General features: G+C 29.4%; 1 protein-coding gene across 12 annotated transcripts in view; it reads right to left on the bottom strand.

The window, feature by feature from the left end:
• The window catches only part of LOC123302592 (plasma membrane calcium-transporting ATPase 3), a 153,052-nt gene that overhangs the window by 62,990 nt on the left and 70,829 nt on the right, over positions 1-19,233 (bottom strand). For all 12 annotated transcript variants that reach the window (XM_044885586.1, XM_044885594.1, XM_044885598.1 and 9 more), the window contains exon 2: positions 9,820-9,827. The gene's annotated coding sequence lies outside the window, so the exon portion shown is untranslated. The remainder of the gene's footprint in view (positions 1-9,819; positions 9,828-19,233) is intronic.

The following is a 19,233-nucleotide window of genomic DNA, read 5'->3' as shown; positions in this document are numbered from 1 at the left end:
GTAGGCGGTTTTGGTTACGATGGTTTTACAACAATTGGTTTTCATGTAGATATCGATAGGAATCTATGTAAAGTTATTGCATACAATATTTTGTTTATTATTCATGCTTGAATTTTACAATTAATTATAATTGATAACGAGTAGTGGTTTTAATTAGTTGTTGCCCACTAAACTATATATAGGATATTCCATTATTTTTAAAAAAACTACCTCAAAATGTTGATTTGGCTAATAAAAAGCCACAAAAAATATATTTCGGAACAATACACAAACTTTCTTGTCAAAAACTTAAATTTTAAACCTTTTTTAAACTGTCAAAAACGCGGGCATCCAATTTGATGACGTAATATGGGTATCATTATACGAAATAACACAAATAAGTTTGACAGATATATTCATAGACATCTGATTATAATAAATATAAATACTTATTACCTATGGATATATTATACCCAGCTGTCTACACTGAACTAACTGATGGTCTATGACTCATATCGATATGACATCACAGCAGGGATTACTCGCGTTTTAAGTCACGTGATATACAGTTTAAAAATTACGATTTTTAATTTTAATATTATAAAAGAAAAATGTGCTTTTATGACTCAAAATCAGAATATTTAAGCATATTTTTACATAAATTTTAACTTTCTTCAAATTTTATAATTTATTTTTGACTAACTAGTTCGAGAAACTAAACGTTTTTTTCGGGATGATAGTTTAGATTAGGTTAGAGTGGCTGTCTTGAGGAGACAATACACTTAATAGATTTAAGGTTTTTTTTGATACCAAAAAGAAGATTGATCCATCCCCGGACACCACTCATTAAACCATTTGAAGCTGTTTAAGAATACCAAGAGTGCTGTGACTTCAATAAGCTTCAGATCGAACCGAGAGACTAAATTATTTTTTCGAAATTGTGTCCTGTTTTGCTTCACCTTGAATCAAAATCTGTGTACATCGATGTTTAAATACATTTAAATACTTGATAAATAAAATTGTAAAATATAAAATAATAGTTGTTTTGGAAATTTATTTATTTATTTTCCATCATTAAAATCAAATTATAAATTTTAAATTGAATGAAAATTTTATAATTTCGAAAGCATATAGAAAATTTAAACGATAAATATATTTGGTTTGAATTGAATTAATAAACGTTCATCTACGTGAATGTAAAGTGAATAGTTTTCGATATTTAAGCTATTTATACATCGAATATTAAGTAATATGTATTAGGTATTAGAATTCGAAACTTAATTTATTGTTAAGGATGTTCGATCACATAATACTGTGTCCAAAAAATAAGGTGGCATTTGAATTTAAACTGCGCGCCCTGCCAAACAGTCAAAAAGGAATATTATTTGAACGTTATGCGTCATTTGCGTAACGCTATCCGCTTAAAAAGGCCGGAATTGTGGAAAGACAATTCATGGTTTTTAAACCACGATAATGCACCATCCCATACTGCACTAATAATTCGTGATCATTTCGTCAAAAAGTCAACCCATAACGTTCCACAACCACCGTATTTCACCTGATCTGGCGCCGTGCGACTTCTGGCTGTTCAGCAAGCTCAAAAGACCGCTCCGGGGACACCGTTTTGATACGATAGAGGAGATTCAAGCCACAGCGAAGACGGAACTGAAGGCAATCCCGGAAAGTGACTATAACCAGTGTTTCGAAGATTGGAAAAATTTGGCATAAGTACATTGCTCATCACCGTAATAAATATGAATACATGATTTTAAAAAGTTTAAAATTTTGAATTACAATGAAACAAAAAAATTATATATAATTGAAACATTGAATTATTGGTAAATTGAATTTCTTAAAAACAATTTAATATAAATGACGCAGCACTTCCATGCACAAATTAGAAAGCCACACCTGTTTATGGAAATATAAATTTGGAAAATTTATTTTTTTAAATATCACAAAATAAAAAAAAATTCAGTTTTATCAGATTATTTTACTAACTAAAAACAAATAAAAAATTTAATCATGGATTTTTATCATCGAAATCTACCTATTTTTCTAAAGTTTTCTTAGATTTGAAATTAAAGGAATCAAAATTATGTAAAGTCTGGTATTGAGTTTTAAAATTAAAACAAAAAAATTTACTTTTTAAAGCATAAGCACAGAGTATTAGACTACTGAAATAAAGGACCAGAGTTCAAATCTACGTCAAGCCGTATATTTTTAATTTTTTTACAATAAAAAAAGTCAAACTTTCATATTAATTTTTTTCTGTAATTTCCAACAGTGATTGTGGCGGTTTGACAAGATGTTGGACTTCTACAAAAAGAATGTCTTGGCCTTGCTTCGGTCGATAAAGATGACATCTGAGACATTCTTTACTATTTTAATTTTTCTGTCCTACTGAGGCAAAAAGTGGCAACTTCGTTTCGCACAGCAGGCCGAAAGTTAACAATGGCCAACCGGAGAGGAGAAAAAACCTCAATTTTGTACATGCAGATGATAAAAAAAACAATACCTCCTTCATCGTTATACACGGAGGTAAAAAAAATACAGTAATTAGAAATTCGTGTCGTTTTCACACGGGACATGTCACGAATTTGTAATTAGCGATTTTTTGATTACGGCATCAAAGTTACACATTTTTATTTTTTATTTTTAGAATTTTTTTTTTTAAAGTGAATAATGTGATCTTACTGCAAAAATTTCATTGCTAATTAGTTGGAATTTGATGACCCTACTTATAATTACCAGTTACAAATAAAAGTTGTTTCGCCTACGAACATGATTTCATAGTTTTGTACTAAATTAAATAAAGCTATTGCTAATTTCTCTTTATTACCGATTTTTATCCTTAATTATGCTTAACACATTTTTAAACGCCTACAACAAAAATACTGGACAAGTTCAAATCAATCAGAATACACATTTAGTTTCACAAAATCTTATGGGTTGAGATTTTACGTATAGAGTTTGGAAAAGAGCTCCAATTTCTTCAATTTGATATTTATTTTAAAACTGTACGATTTTTCATTTTTAAAATATTAACGATGTTCACAAATTTTTGAACTGAGTTAACGACTGCTTGATTTCATCGAAAAATACCTTTTGAAAGGAACCTTTTTTGCTGTTCCACACAGGACGACCATAAATAGACCCATCACTTCATGTGATGGCGCTTCAAAAGCCATCTATACACAGAACAAAGAACCATTAAAATTTGAAATGAATGTCATAAATTGAGGTATGTTCGGAAAAGTTTAGATACCTATGGCTACAATTCTTTTTTAAATCTCGAACTATAAACAAACAAAGTCGCCCTATGAGCTCAGTTGGTTAAGTCGTAACCAATTCCGTCCGCGGAATGCTTAGGGTAGCGGGTTCGATTCCCGCCGTCGCAACAAAATTAATTTAATTAATAGTTGTGATTGGCTGGTGTAGTGCAAGGTATATTCATGAAGGACGTGCACTAAGCCTCTGAAATTGAGGAGCTGATAAATGAAATTATCAGCGGAAAGATGGTAAAACACATATCACAAAGGTTCTCTATAGCCTAAGTGTGTCCTTCGTGGACAGCCAATATAACCTAACCTAACCTAACCTAACCATGAACAAACAATTTAATTATAATAATTTATCTTAGAGAGTTTTTTCTGGAATGGATTTAGGGCTTTACAAGAATATTATAAGAAAATGACTATCACAGATTTAAAAACACAAAAACATCGAAATTAAAAAACACTAATTAAAAAAAAATGTCAAATACACTTTTTTTTTCAATGAAAAAAAGTTTGAATTCAACATAGAAACAGATATCGAAAATCCTGGAATAATTTTATTTTCAGACATCGAACAGAAAAAAAGCGCCAAAACATTTAAACAGAAAAAAAAAACAAAAAAAATTACTTACAGTTCGAACAAAATAAAAAAAAATTATGTAAACGAACTTAAAATACGCTTCGAATGTTTTCAAGTGAATTCAGAAATTACAGATCTTAGCTTAGATACAGTTGCATTTCGAATAAACTATAAAAGTAATACCTTATTCCTTATGCACTGTTATATTTACAAAACCATGCGCATTGTGCCTAGATTTTGGATGTACCTGAAACCTGATCTATTCGATATAAAATACAACTATTCGAATATAACATAAATGTACATGTCAACGTAATATTGTAATTTCCGTCAGATTGTAAACTGGTTACAAAAAGCTACTCGAACTAGCGCTAATTTAACGTCTATTAACGAAAATCAACTTATTGCGTTATGTTTAATTGGTCTGGGTCGAGTTAAGCACGGTTTAGACTGGTTTTTGAGTCTTTTTTTCGAAGTCAAATTTACAATTTTTCGAATCCGGTTACAATTAAATATTTCGGGGACATGGTCAAGCGGTCTAAGGCGTTTGTCTTCGACTGTTTGTCGATTTAGACTTAGGTTGCGGGTTCGAATCCAGGCAGCGCCAGTGTGAACAATTTATAATTAATGCGAGTGCAGAATTGATCACATTGTCGTCTCTTGGATAAGAACGAAGTAACCGACTCCACCCACATCAAAATGTAATTGTAAATATATTTGTAATTAAATAAATAAAAGATTAACAAATAATGATATGGGTGGCCTCTGTTATAGGCGTATATGTCAGAGAAACGGAGATTAAACCCCATTATTATTATTATATATAACATTTATCAACTTGACGAACGGTCCTAGCAACTTTTAACGGTGGACAGAGAATTTTTATGGTAGTTCATTTCCCGATCCACAATGAATTTTTTTTCATCTTTTTGCTTAAGGTGGTTCGGCTATCACGTGATTAGCCAACTAGGCCAACTTTTATGACGTAAATGTAAGAAAATGCTCTATTAATATTGTAAACTAGGCAATTTGTATGAAAAAATAAAAATTGAAAATTTCAAACATTATTTCAAAAACAATCCTCTTAAAAGTTAAAACATAAAATTACTTTATTGATTATAAACCGTCGGATTCCTGTTTAAACTGGAATTGGTCGAATCCATATTTTTTTTAAAATAATTAATGCAAACTTATTTATTAATCCAGTTTAAAAGAGAGCCTATAGATCGAAAATTAATAGCCTTTTTTCGTCACACGTACTGAATTGTATAGAAGGCTAAAGGACCTTATACTAAAACCAACTGACTGACTAACTGGTTAATTGATCTGATAATTCCATGCAGGGATACTCACAACTATAGCTGAATAATTTAAGGCCGATTTAAAAACAATTTTTATTATACTGGACTAAATTCCCACCGATTAAATCAAAATATTAATAATAATAATGCGAAAAAAATTGTCAAATTTTTAGTACGGGAGCTGGATATGCGAAATAGAACTTTCAGAGAAATACCATAAGTTTTTTTTTATCACTTGAGGTGAAGAATTCTTACTGGATGGACAGAAAAGTGATGTCGGTTTTTGAAAATCTTTAGTAGAGATGGACAACAATCTTCAAATGCTTATAACAAAGACGAAGATATAGGCTAGTGATGTCATTGACCGGCATCACCATAAAGATTACATATAAAACTTTTTCCTAAACAGAGATGGGAATGCAATCTTTGAATGCTTATAAAATCTTCGTTTTTTATCAATTTTAATTTCCCTTTCAAATTGTGTTGGCAAATTCGATATCGGGCAACTATGGCATATGTTTAAACTTCGATTGTTTTAGATTGCATACCAAAAGACACTTAGATTTCGAATTAGAATAGCATCTGATAAAGACGCACAATGTATATTGGCTGAGTAGCTACTGTGCCAACCCGTTAGTAGTATGCTGATCCCACCAGGTTACTGTCAGTTTCAAACAATCGATGCTTTGATGACATCAAACAATGATACAAGTTATAAGGATTATGAAAGTCGTTTCTTAAGGAGTAAACTACAAAAATTAAGACGCACAATGTACATTGGCTGGGCAGATACTGTGCCAACCCGTTAGTAGTATGCTGATCCCGCCAGGTTACTGTCAGTTTCAAACAATAGATGCTTTGTTGACATCAAACAATGATACAAGTTATAAGGTTTATGAAAATCGATTCTTAAGGAGTAAACTCCAAAAATTAAAAACTACCAGACATTAAAATTTTTGGCTCAAACTGACTGGTGCCCTTCAGTTAAGGCCTTACTGCAAGACAGTACAATGATAGAAAGACAATGTTTATACCCAGCTACCGTACTATTTTTATACTATTAATTGTCATATTTAATAATTTGTAACTATAATTAAAAATTTTTTTTGCTGTATTACTATCCAACCGATGATGAGTAATTAACACATGATATATTTGCTATAAAACTATACAAAACTGATGACGTCATACGTCATAACACACATATTTGTATTACGTAATTAGTTCAAAAACAGCAACATTTATTATAAAGTTTTATAAGCTAAGCAGTTTAGCTAACAAGCGAAACAGCTAAAATAACCTTGGACAGATGGAATGGTTGAATTGTGAATAAAAGATCTTGTTACCTAGATTTTTTTGTAATTAAATTCTTAGTAATTAATAATTCATCATATGTAGCCGTTCGTTCTGTTTTTTATATTTTTACAATGTTCATAAACAAATACATTTTTAAATGGTCTTTAGTTGTCATTCAAATCATCAGTCAGATTGAAATCATGCAGTAATTATTAGTATTATCAGCTTGGAGCTATCAAAACCTCTAGACATTGTTTTATTTAGAGGTTATTCTTGTAATGACAATAACAGATATCATATAATTTACATGGGCGTATCGAGGTGAGGGCTGCTTAAACCTAGATTAACCCACCTTAGATTATGCACCCAGTTGTCAGATGAACCCGATTTTTGAACTTTTTGGATCAAAATCGCTTTATATTGCGATATATCTCAAAAACTACTCGTCCAATTGTTAAATGAACCCCAAATTTTCCTGGATTTTTTGCAATTTTCTTAAGGGGTACCCCTTAGAAAAAATCGAAAAAATCACGAAAAATTTTCGATCTCAGAATTTGATAAAACTCAATACATAAGTTCAATTTGACCCAATAAATACAAAAATCGAGTTCATTTGACGATTGGATAAATTATTTTTGAAATATAAACCAAAATCGCTTTAAATATTGAACCCTCTGTACATAAATTGTTCTAAGAGAATATTAGTATCGATAATTGTAGATTTCCTCATTACCATTATAGCTAAAATAAGCAAATTTAGCAATCTTTGGGCGTCTTAAACTTGAAAAACATGTATCCAAATAATAATTTTAACTGTTGCAAAGATAAGAAACTCAAATTGGATCAGCAAAATAATTTTGCAACTGATAAATGCAAAAAAAAAAAAAAAACTATTAATAAACATAAAAAATAATTAATTTGATAATAAATTGTGATAAATTATATTTCATTCTGAAAAAATAATAAATTTTTATTGGAAATTTATTAATAAAATGACATGATAAGATTAAATTACCGTGTACCGGTGTATGTATGGGAAGCACTTCTGAACTTTGTGCTTTTACCTATGTATATACTTATAAAAATCTTTATCTGTTAAGTAATAGTCAATTCCGGTTCGTTTCAGGTTTTATTTCCCCATTCTTACTTCAACACAGATTTTATTTAATATCATTTGAGACATAAATCAATCACGGATTCAGAAAACGGATTTGATAAAAAAGTATTGTGCTCCAGGCCCGAGTTAAGCTCGTTTCATCACTGAACTCATTTATTTATTTTAGTAATCAGGAAATCCCCCTAAAACAAGTGAAAACAAACAATTGACTGAGTTAATTGTTGAAATACTATGTATAGATAATGTTGATTACTCTGTCACATTACACATACATACATGTAACGCACATATAACTGATATACCCATATAATACTACAATTTGCGCATAATATGCGCCCTCACGGGTAAACAGTGACGATTACGAAAAAAAGTTTCAAACAAAAGTTGTTTATTTTTTTATAAAGAACATTTTTTATATTTAAACTTATGTTCTATCTCTAACGGTTTACAAGATGGGTCCTATCCAAGAGCCAATTTCGTTCTGGAGTAATTATGTTGACAGACGGGCAGATAGACGACAGGCGACAGACAGACAGACGACCGGAAATGGACTAATTAGGTGATTTTATTTGTAATGCTTAAAAATATTGATGCTATGAACAAAATTTTTATACAGGTGTTTATAAAATCACCTAATTAGTCCATTTCCGGTCGTCTGTCTGTCTGTCGCCTGTCGTCTATCTGCCCGTCTGTCAACACAATTACTCCAGAACGAAATTGGCTCTTGGGTAGGACCCATCTTGTAAACCGTTAGAGATAGAACAAAAGTTTAAATATAAAAAATGTTCCTTATAAAAAAATAAACAACTTGGAACTAAACTTAGTATACCTTGATATATTTCATATACATGGTATAAAAATCAAGAACTGTGTTGGTGCTCGTACATCTTTAATTGAAAATGAAATTATAAAATTTTAACTGCATGTCCATTTTAATATAAATTAATATGCATGTTTTTTTTTTTTTTAAATAAAATCTGTAATTTAAAATAAAACTGGAGTAAACCGGAACAATTATTTTTTACGAGCTGTGAGTTGTGGTAGTGAGTTGAGTACTGTGTCTACGATTACGACTAAAAAGTGATGATGAGTATGATAAAGCGACAGCTGAAAGTGAGAACATAATTATTTATTTACCCAACAAACATATACCAGTAATTAAATGAATGACCTGCTATTTATTATAATTTTTTTGACGTCATTAGACGTCATTTACGAAACTGAAATTTTCAGTGATCGTTTCAAGTTTTACAGAATGCATGTATATTTTTCAATTAACAGAGGATACATTCATTTAAAAAGTCGAAATATTTAAATAATACTAGATTCTATAGTCCTAGAGCTAGTCAACCTAGAAAAACGAAAACTAGTTTTTGAAATATCGAGCTTCAAATATTGTGATATCTCGGAAACTATCCAGTTGATAAATTAACACGATTTTTGTATTTTTTGGGTTAAAATTATCTTATAAACAGAATTTTTTAATATTCCGAAATCAAATCGGTATTTTAAGAAATACTTTCTCTCAATCATCAAAAAAACAAGAATCGGCGAATATCTTGAGCGATTTTGGTCCTTATCTCAAAAACTATGCATCCAGTTGTAATATGAACCCGATTTTTGTACTTTTTGCGTCCAAAGTAGCTTATAAACAGAATTTCATCAAATTCCGAAATCGAAAGTTTTTTGAGATTTTTTCAATTTTTTCTAAGGGGTGGTGCTCAAAGATCAATGTATAGGGTAATTTTGACCCAGAAAGTTCAAAAATCGGGTTCATTTGACGACTGGGATAATAATTTTTAATATAAAGACCAAAATCACACCAGATATTCGCGCACTTTTGAGACTTTGTGAATAATTCACCTAAGGGTGAAGATATCACCTAAAATCCTTTTACAATCCGTAATTTCAGACTACTTATTTTAAAAATTACTCGTCTAGTGTTCAAAAAATATTTGGTTATTCCAAAAACAGGCCATTTTTCTTTTATCAACTTTCCATTTGTTAAGGGAAGTTGAAAGCTTGGAATATATCTTTGATTTTCACTCGCAGAGGCTCAAACTATAATTAGTGTTTGAGTTTATTTCGAATTTGTATAATTGTTGCTAATCTATATTTTTAAAAAGCAAAAACAATACCTCGAAATGATTTTTGAAATTAATTTGTCATCAAATTAACTTGTAGCCCATATTGGATATTTGAAATGTAGATTTTTATTTTCCTTCGTTAAATGTGTCACAAAACTTGTTGCATTTTCTAGGTACGCACCTGTTTATCTGAAAAAAGAGAAAAATCTTTTAATAAATTGTTTTCCGTAAAATAGTATTAATAGGGGAAGGTTTCCTATAATGATCCCCCTAAAAAAAAAATGTAATTTATAGCCAAACTTATTCGAGAAATGTATGTAAACATCGAAATATTTTTGATTTCTTTATTCAAATGTTGCAATATTGGCATCAGTCAATTTCTTTTGATTTGGAACTATTCAATATTTCTCAAAAAGAATCGTTTGACCTTGTAGGTGGGTAAAATGATCCCATTGCATTTTTAACAGTTCATATAAAATCAACACATTCAAGACCCACTAAATGATGGGGGATCATTATAGTTATTATAATTTTATTAATAAATTAGAGATCATTTTAACCAATACAAAGGGGATCATTTTAACCATATTTGAATATCGTCATAAAAACTGACCTTAAAATTTATTATACGCCTATCAAAATGTCTTATAAAATTATTAAAAGTCAACAGAAGCCATCAAATAAGTTGACTTTTAACGAAACAAAAAGGTTCACGTTTTTAATTTTTATGGAGTGTATTATGTGTATAGAAGTGACGTGAGTATTTAAAATTGTAATTGTATATTGTTTTTACCTTTCGATGAATGCAATTAAAATAATTTCACAGCAAAAACAAAAATAATTAAAAGTTGAACAATTATTTAATTGTAAAAGTGTGACAAATACAACCCTTCAAATACCTCCGTATTTGAAATTAAAACATTGTTTCCACCAACAATTGCCGACTACATTCAGAGCACACGTATAAAATTATAATTAATTAAAACCATTGTTATAATTACTAATATATATAAAATAGTTTTAGAACAAAAAATAAAAATTGTTTAATTAATAAGCCAACTCCGTCCGCAATTATAGAGCGCACTCACTATACAAACGTTCACGTTCTCTAATGACAGGACTCGGTTTTTAATTAAAATATAAAAAAAAAAAAACGAGCTGAAAAACATATTTACAAGAATGAGTTAATTTTGTTGAAAAACAAAGGATGCTGTATATTTTATTTACGCAACGAATTATTCGATACAAAATTTTCATTTGACAAAATCGCTATATATAGTTATATAACTCGGAAACTACTCGTCCAAACTAGCCTCATTCCATAAATCAGTTGTTAATCCAAAAATTTTAGAAATTAAAACAAAAATTTTATAATTTTTGATAAAATAATACATTTTTATACCATGTATATAAAATATACCAAGGTATACTAAGTTTAGTCCCAAGTTTGTAACGCTTAAAAATATTGATACTATGAACAAAATTTTGGTATAGATGTTCATAAAATCACATAAATGGTTCATTTCCGGTCGTCTGTCCGTCTGTCGTCACGATTATTCAAAAACGATAAGAGATATCAAGCTGAAATTTTTACAGCGTGCTTAAGACGTAAAAAGTGAGATCAAGTTCGTAAATGAACAACAATCATTAATTGGGTCTTGGGTCCGTAGCACAAATCTTGTAAACCGGTAGAGATAGAACAAAAGTTTAAATATAAAAAATGTTCCTTATAAAAAAATAAACAACTTTTGTTTGAAACATTTTTTCATAAACATCATTGTTCACCCTTGAGAGCGCAAATTATGGGCAAATTGTAGGTATAGTATGTATCATATGGGAGTATCAGTGATATATGTGTGGCTTGTATGTAATGTTACAGAGTAATCAAAACTATACATGGTATAAAAACAATTAACTGAGTCAATTGTTTGTTTTCATTTGTTTGTAAATGATTTTGATTTAAAAATATTAAATTCCCTCAGGATAAATGACTTCCCCTTCTCTTTTTATTTATAGAGATCAATTTTTTTATTAATTAATAAAACATTTTCATCGACATAACCAATTTTTATCATTAAATTTTATTAGACAAAAAAAAAAGAACAAAAAAAACAAGTGAAAACAAACAATTGACTGAGTTAATTGTTGAAATACCAGAAATACCATGCATAGACAGTGTAGATTACTCTGTCACATTACACATACATACATGTCACATAAACATAACTGATATTCCCATATAATACATACTATAAAATTTACGCCTAAACAGTGATGTTTACAAAAAAATGTTTCAAACAAAAGTTGTTTATTTGATAAGGAACATTTTTTAAATTTAAACTTTTGTTCTATCTCTAACGGTTTACAAGATGGGTCCTACGGACCCAAGACTCAATTGACCTATGATGCTCATTTACGAACTCGACCTCACTTTTTACATTCTTAGTACGCTGTAAAAATTTCAGCTTGATATTTTTTTTCGTTATTGAGTTATCGTGTTCACAGACGGACGGACAACCGGAAATGGACTAATTAAGCGATTCTATGAACACCTATACCAAAATTTTGTTCATAGCATCAATATTTTTAAGCGTTACAAATTTGGGACTAAACTTAGTATACCTTGATATATATTAGATATATACATGGTATAAAAATACAAATTTGAAATATAATATTTTATTTGATCGGACAAACGATTTAATTGAGTTATTATACATATGATACATTTTATATATGTTACTTTTTGATTCTATTATTATATTGTATTTCATATTTTCCGATTTAACTAGAAAATTTTACAGTATTTTGTGTACGTTTTATAGGGTTTCAATAATACGAAAAATAACAATGGAATAATGGAATAATATACGAGTAACATATATTTAGTTTATATAAAATGCAAAATGAACCAATGTATCCAATCAATCAATAATAATTCTAGGTATAAATATCGAAATTGTTTTTTTTATGCGAAAAATCTGAAAAGCTATTCTTTATGTTCTTTTTTGTGATGTTAAATTGTTGAAAAATTATTTATAATCAATTTTTATTAAATATTTTTAATGTTTATTAAAAAATGTGATAGTTACCATTTTAGCAAACGGTTTCAATTATGATTTAAATCGTTGATAATAAAAAAATTGTTAATTAAAAACAATTAATCATTAATTTAATTGTTTATTTGATAAAAATTACAGACAAAATGAATGAAAAATAAATTTTTAGGTATAATAAGTTAAATTTAGGTATAATACTTATAAAACGAAAAAATTTTGTTTCTTCGGAATTTGATGAAACACAGTTTATAAGGTATAATTGACCCAAAAAATTCAAAAACCGGGTTCATTTAACGATTAGGTGGGTAATTTTTGAGATATCGCCAAAAATCGATTCAAGGACTCGATTTTTTCAAAATCAACCAGTCCAATCGTCAAATGAACTCGATTTTTGGATTTTTTGGGTCAAAATTACTCTATAAACCATGTTTTATTCAATTCTGAAGCAAAAAATTTTTTTCGATTTTTTCGATTTTTTCAAAGGGGTACCCCTTAAAAAAATTCCAAAAATCCGAGAAAATTTTGTGGTTTCGGAATTTAATAAAACTCAGTTTATAAGGTAAATTTGACCCAAAAAACACAAAAATCGGGTTTATTTAACGATTTGGATAATAGTTTTCGAGGTATCTTCAAAAATTCATCCGATATATCGTTTATCTCAGAAACTACTCACTCAATCGTTAAATGAACCGGATTTTTGGATTTTTTGGGTCAAAATTACCCTATAAACCACGTTTTATCCAATTCTGAAGCAAAATTTTTTTTTCGATTTTTTCGATTTTTTCAAAGGGGTACCCCTTAAAAAAATTCCAAAAATCCGAGAAAATTTTGTGGTTTCGGAATTTAATAAAACTCAGTTTATAAGGTAAATTTGACCCATAAAACACAAAAATCGGGTTTATTTAACGATTTGGATAATAGTTTTCGAGATATCTTCAAAAATTCATCCGAGATATCGTTTATCTCAGAAACTACTCACTCAAACGTTAAATGAACCCGATTTTTGGATTTTTTGGGTCAAAATTACCCTATAAACCATGTTTTATCCAATTCAGAAGCAAAAAAATTTTTTCGATTTTTTCGATTTTTTCAAAGGGGTACCCCTTAAAAAAATTCCAAAAATCCGAGAAAATTTGGTGGTTTCGGAATTTAATAATTTTGTCGGATTATAGAGTACTACTGCCTAATACTCACTATAGCCCGGAATTTTTTTTTATGAGTCCCCTATATTCGTCGTTATAAACGGAATCGGTTTTAATCGATTCATTTTGAAACTGAATGCTAAAAATTAAATAAAATACCAGTAATTTGAATAAATTTACGTCAGATATTAAATATTATAAATATTAAAGCAATAATAATTACAATTACATGTAATTGTAATATAAACATTTTTGAGTGTATTATTGTATATTATTTTAAATATTAGTATATTAGTGCTGTTAATAACCCAATTAATTAACTAATTAACAAGTGGAATTGCATACCATACTTTGATCCCAATAAATAATCATATTATATTATTTATGTAAGCTATAACCTATTACAATTATATTTATTATTATGATTATTTTCCCAACCAATTTATCGTAACATATTGCTTGTCGCTGGACGTCCTTTAAGGCGGTTGGTGCTATACACAGTAAAAAATAAATTACTTGATTGACGTAAACGCCTTTGCTTGGTTGTTGGCGTTCTTAAAACAAGTAAACATTTCTATTGTCAACAATCAAAATACTTGATTCAAGAAAATAACTATTTGACTACTTACAAATTCAAATAAAGCAAGTAAATTTCCCTGGTCCAAAAAAAAACTTGACCAAACTTTCATGTTCAGAATTTAATTCCCTACAAATGGTCCTTTTTTCGTGCACAACCTATCGTGCGCATCTTTCAGTAATGTGTATGTATAACTTGTATAATTATGTGGTGTCGACAAAGCATCCATTGCTTAAAACTGATAATCACCTGACGGACATAGCACACAGTCTAGTTGATACCCACCGATACGGAATATAATGAGCCATCGTATATCGTAGATCTTCGAATTTTTTCGAGTTATCATATAGGTATAACAGACAAAGCATCTAATGTTTGAAACTGACAATAATTTGACGTACACAGGACATTATACAATACTTAAGGGTTATACTCCAGTCAAAGACAAAATTTTGAAATCCCTTTTTAGTAGGTTAGAAATTTTTACTTACTCAATTACAGCTTTTAGTGTAAACGACACGAAAATATATTAAGAATGGATAAAAAGAAGTTTTTTCACATCTTCTTAAACAGGAAGTGGGTTTATAACATTGTGGTGAAAAACCTACGTAAAGCTTTGAGCTTTGATGTAAATAATTCATTGCAAGTTGAACATGATTTAAATATAAAAAAAAAACTATATCATGAATTAAAAAAAAATTTATTTATGGAAAAAAGCTAACGAATAAAAAATACTTCGTAATTATTTCCTATTGATGTTTGTCGTGTATGAAAAGAGAGCTTTTATTTATATTGATATGGTCGTTTTTATACCGATATGATGGTGGCTTTAAAAGAACGATTTATATGGTCAGTTTATGGGCTTAATAGTGCAAAAAAATCAACGTATTTAAAACTAATTTTTTCTGATTTTGATCTAACATGGCTCATAAATCGTAATTTTTAAACTGTATATCACGTGACCTAAAACGCGGGCAAGCCTTGCTGTGATGTCATATCGGTATGAACCATAGACCTTCAGTTAGTTCAGTGTAGACAGCTGGATATAATATATCCATAGATAATATTACTTATATTTATTATAATCATATGTCTATGAATATATCTGTCAAACTTATTTGTGTTATTTTGTATAATGATACCCATATTACGTCATCAAATTGGATGCCCGCGTTTTTTACAGTTTAAAATTTAAGTTTTTGGCAAGAAAGTTTGTGTATTGTTCCGAAATAAATTTTTGTTGGCTTTTTATTAACAAAATCAACATTTTGAAGTACTTTTTCAAAAATAATGGAATACCCTATTTACAAAATCGAATGCCAAAATGGATTTTTTTGATGCATTTCACAAACGAACGGATAGTCGGATTCTATAAGTGTTTCTTTTTTTATTGCATGACGGAATTCTAAAAGGTTTTTTATTTATTCAATGAATATCGGCTCAAAAAACTATAAATGAATTGAATATCGAACAAAATAAAATTTTATGCTTTTAATCAAATCCGATAAAAAAGTACTTTTTGTGATGCAAAATATTTCAAAGAGAGAGGGGCGGGGGTTGGGGTTAATATATGGAATGTTAGCAATGCAATATTGGTATCGTATCGAATAAATGCTGAGTGAAAAAAAATCAATTAAAAATATGTTAAAACCAAAAAAAAAAACTATTCGAAATAAAAATCTATTTAAAAAAAAAAAATTAAAAGCACAAAATACCTGCAAAAAATTTAATATTCAAAAAAAAATTTTTCAATAACATTCAACGCTAAAACAAAACAAAATAGAAACAAAAAAATTATTTTTTTTTAATCAGCGACGCGGACGCAACGCATTACCGTAGGTATCGAAAAATATATGTTCAAGCGAAGAAGGGGACCTTAAAAATATTAAAATTTATAAATATATATTTGAAAATTCTTTTTTTTCTAATTAAGTTTTAATGGCAACTAATCAAAAAACAGAGGTTTATGTGTGTAAGTATAAATGTTCACGAAATCATTCCGCTACATGGTAACCTCCGTGTATTGTATCATGTCTCGTATTGAAAGGTTGTCTGGTAAATGTGCACATTTTTTCGTTGATAAAGTATTCCGAAGAATCCTGAAATATATTCTGGTAAATGTACACATTTTTGCTCGAATGCGCGATGCAAAGAAATGGTAATGTGTGGCAAATTAGAAACCAAACGTGTGGGCCGATTTGGATGATTCCTACACGAATTAATTTTTTCCGAATCTTTCCAATAATGGGTTCCGACTGTTAAAGTTGCTCGTTTTTCTTACCAATTTTTCGGGGTTTTGATTTTTTTGAACTAGGTCCTTTTTTTCGATGATAAAGTACATAAATTAATAAAAAATTTGGGAAATATTTTTGTAAAGTAGGACAAAATTCTCAATGTCGATAAAGCTCAAAAGAACATAAGATCATAAAACATAAGGTCTTACAGTCTTTGAATAACGCGCTTCAACGGGACCTTTCGATGATCCAGCTTATCTTTTCACAACCAGGCTTTCATTTTTCTTCAGAGTAGAATGAATTAGTTAAAATTTTTATTTAGGGATGTCATAAATTACCCAGGCAACAAGGTGCTTTCATATTTTTCTACAGCAAAATTATGATTATATCATTGCCCGAAAATCTTGATCGAAGATTGATAGAACTAGGACAAAGAGACAACTGAATCAGGTTTAAATAGCCACTGAAGTTATCACCGGAAACTGTGCTATCTTGCATATATTACATTGGTTACGCTAATAGCGAATTATACTCAAAAACTGGAGAAAACCTGGGTTCGAAAATCTTGGGACAAAATGTTTTAGCTTGAAAAGCTTCAAGGCCAAGATTTAAGAGAGGTAAATGAGTTTTTGTTTTATATAGGGCAATAAGTCTCAGACGGTGATTGCCTGAGATAGTTGGAACTGATGTTTTTCAACTTAACCAAGCTTTGGGTGGTCCTGATTTGTTTTATAATCATAGCGTGGGAAACAGGGAAGACAATTTAAGAGATGGGAAGATGAACTGAAGCTCACAGCGAGCCCTTACTAGAAAAGGGTTGCCAAAGATAGAGCACAATGAAAAATGTTGGAAGAGGCCTTTGCCAAAAGGCACACTGAACTTAGAGATATCCTCTCAAAGAGAAAAACAAAGACTTCAAAACAGATAGAAGTTCAGGATAAAGGGCTTATTGATTGATTGATTGAATAGCGTAGTATAATCTGCTATCGTTGGAATACCTTTCAACAGATTTAAGCGAGTGGAGACTGGAAAAAAACCCAGGGGTATCTGAAAATATTCTTCACCTACAATTTATAATATACTGCATCTTTCAAACCATACTCAATGTGAACTCAAAAAGTCCAAAGCATTGGTAAGGCCTGCCTATTTCTACGTGATTATACATTGTACATGGAGGTACAGAACATACTTTAATGTGTATAAGTAAAATGTTGGCTAAGTTATTTTTGCTTTTATAACATAGAACGAACATAACACGCAGCATATGTGTCCTATGGTATGGGAGACGGTCGACAGTAACGGTAGCCAGAGAAGAAGATTGTTCAGAAAGTCTTGATGTCGACGCCGACGTCATTATTTTTATATTTTTATGACGCAATTTATAAAAATGTTCGTTTTGGCTAACAATTTAACGACGTAACGATTATTTTGTATATTATTTGACATAATATTAGTTTTATAAAGCATGGCCATACTTACTATCGTGTAATTATTATTTTTATAAATAACAAATTACGAATTTTAAATAGACGAACGAATCATGACACCAAAAAATATGTACCATTTTGTCTGTTCAGTTTTCGATAGTCAAATATAAATAATTATCAAAAGAAAATTACTACGTTGAAAATAAATTTAAAAAAATGAGAGCCGCAGAGCTCCGCCACTAAGGTTATATTTACCTGTTTTTAATAAGGTATTATATTATCGTTAGTCAAAAATAAATTATGAAATTTGAAAAAAGTTAAAATTTATGTAAAAATATACTTAAATGTTCTGATTTCGAGTCATAAAAGCGCATTTTTCTTTTAAAATATTAAAATTAAACATCGTAATTTTTAAACTGTGTATCACGTGATCTAAAACGTGGGTAAGCCCTGCTGTGATATCATAGTGGTATGAGTCATAGACCATCAATTAGTTCAGTGTAGACAGCTGGGTATAATATATCTATAGATAATAAGTATTTATATTTATTATAATCAGATGTCTATGAATATATCTGTCAAACTTATTTGTGTTATTTCGTGTAATGATTCCGTCATCAAATTGGATGCCCGCGTTTTTGACAGTTTAAAAAAGGTTTAAAATTTAATTTATGTTTTTGGCAAGAAAGTGTGTGTATTTTTCCGAAATAAGTTTTTGGTGGCTTTTATTAGCAAAATCAACATTTTGAAGTACTTTTTCAAAAATAGTAGAATACCCTATTCAATCAAAAGGTAAATTTTTAGTTTTTCAAATTAGGTTCATTACAAAATAATTTTTATTTTTCACAATTTATTTTTAAGGGGAGGGAGCAAGCTTCTTTTTCCACAGTTTTTAAGTACACCGCCTTATAAAAATTTCCATTAAAATATTCGTTATTTTTCTATAAAACTATAAAGCTTAAAGAAAATAAAGCTCAAAGAAAAATATAGTGTTTCGTGGAACTGTAATTTAAGATAAGCTTAAGAAAAATACAAGCTTTCGTTCGTCGTTGTTATTAAAAAATTTTTAATGGAAGGAAAAACTTAATAAAAGGTATGTTTTTCGTTAAATTACATAGTAGATAATTATAAAAGCATTAGCAAATAATTGTAAAAA

The sequence above is a fragment of the Chrysoperla carnea genome, chromosome X (assembly GCF_905475395.1).
Source record: "Chrysoperla carnea chromosome X, inChrCarn1.1, whole genome shotgun sequence".
Lineage (NCBI taxonomy): Eukaryota > Metazoa > Arthropoda > Insecta > Neuroptera > Chrysopidae > Chrysoperla > Chrysoperla carnea.
The sequence above is the reverse complement of the archived record's forward strand: the minus strand, read 5'-3'. Positions and strand labels throughout refer to the sequence as shown.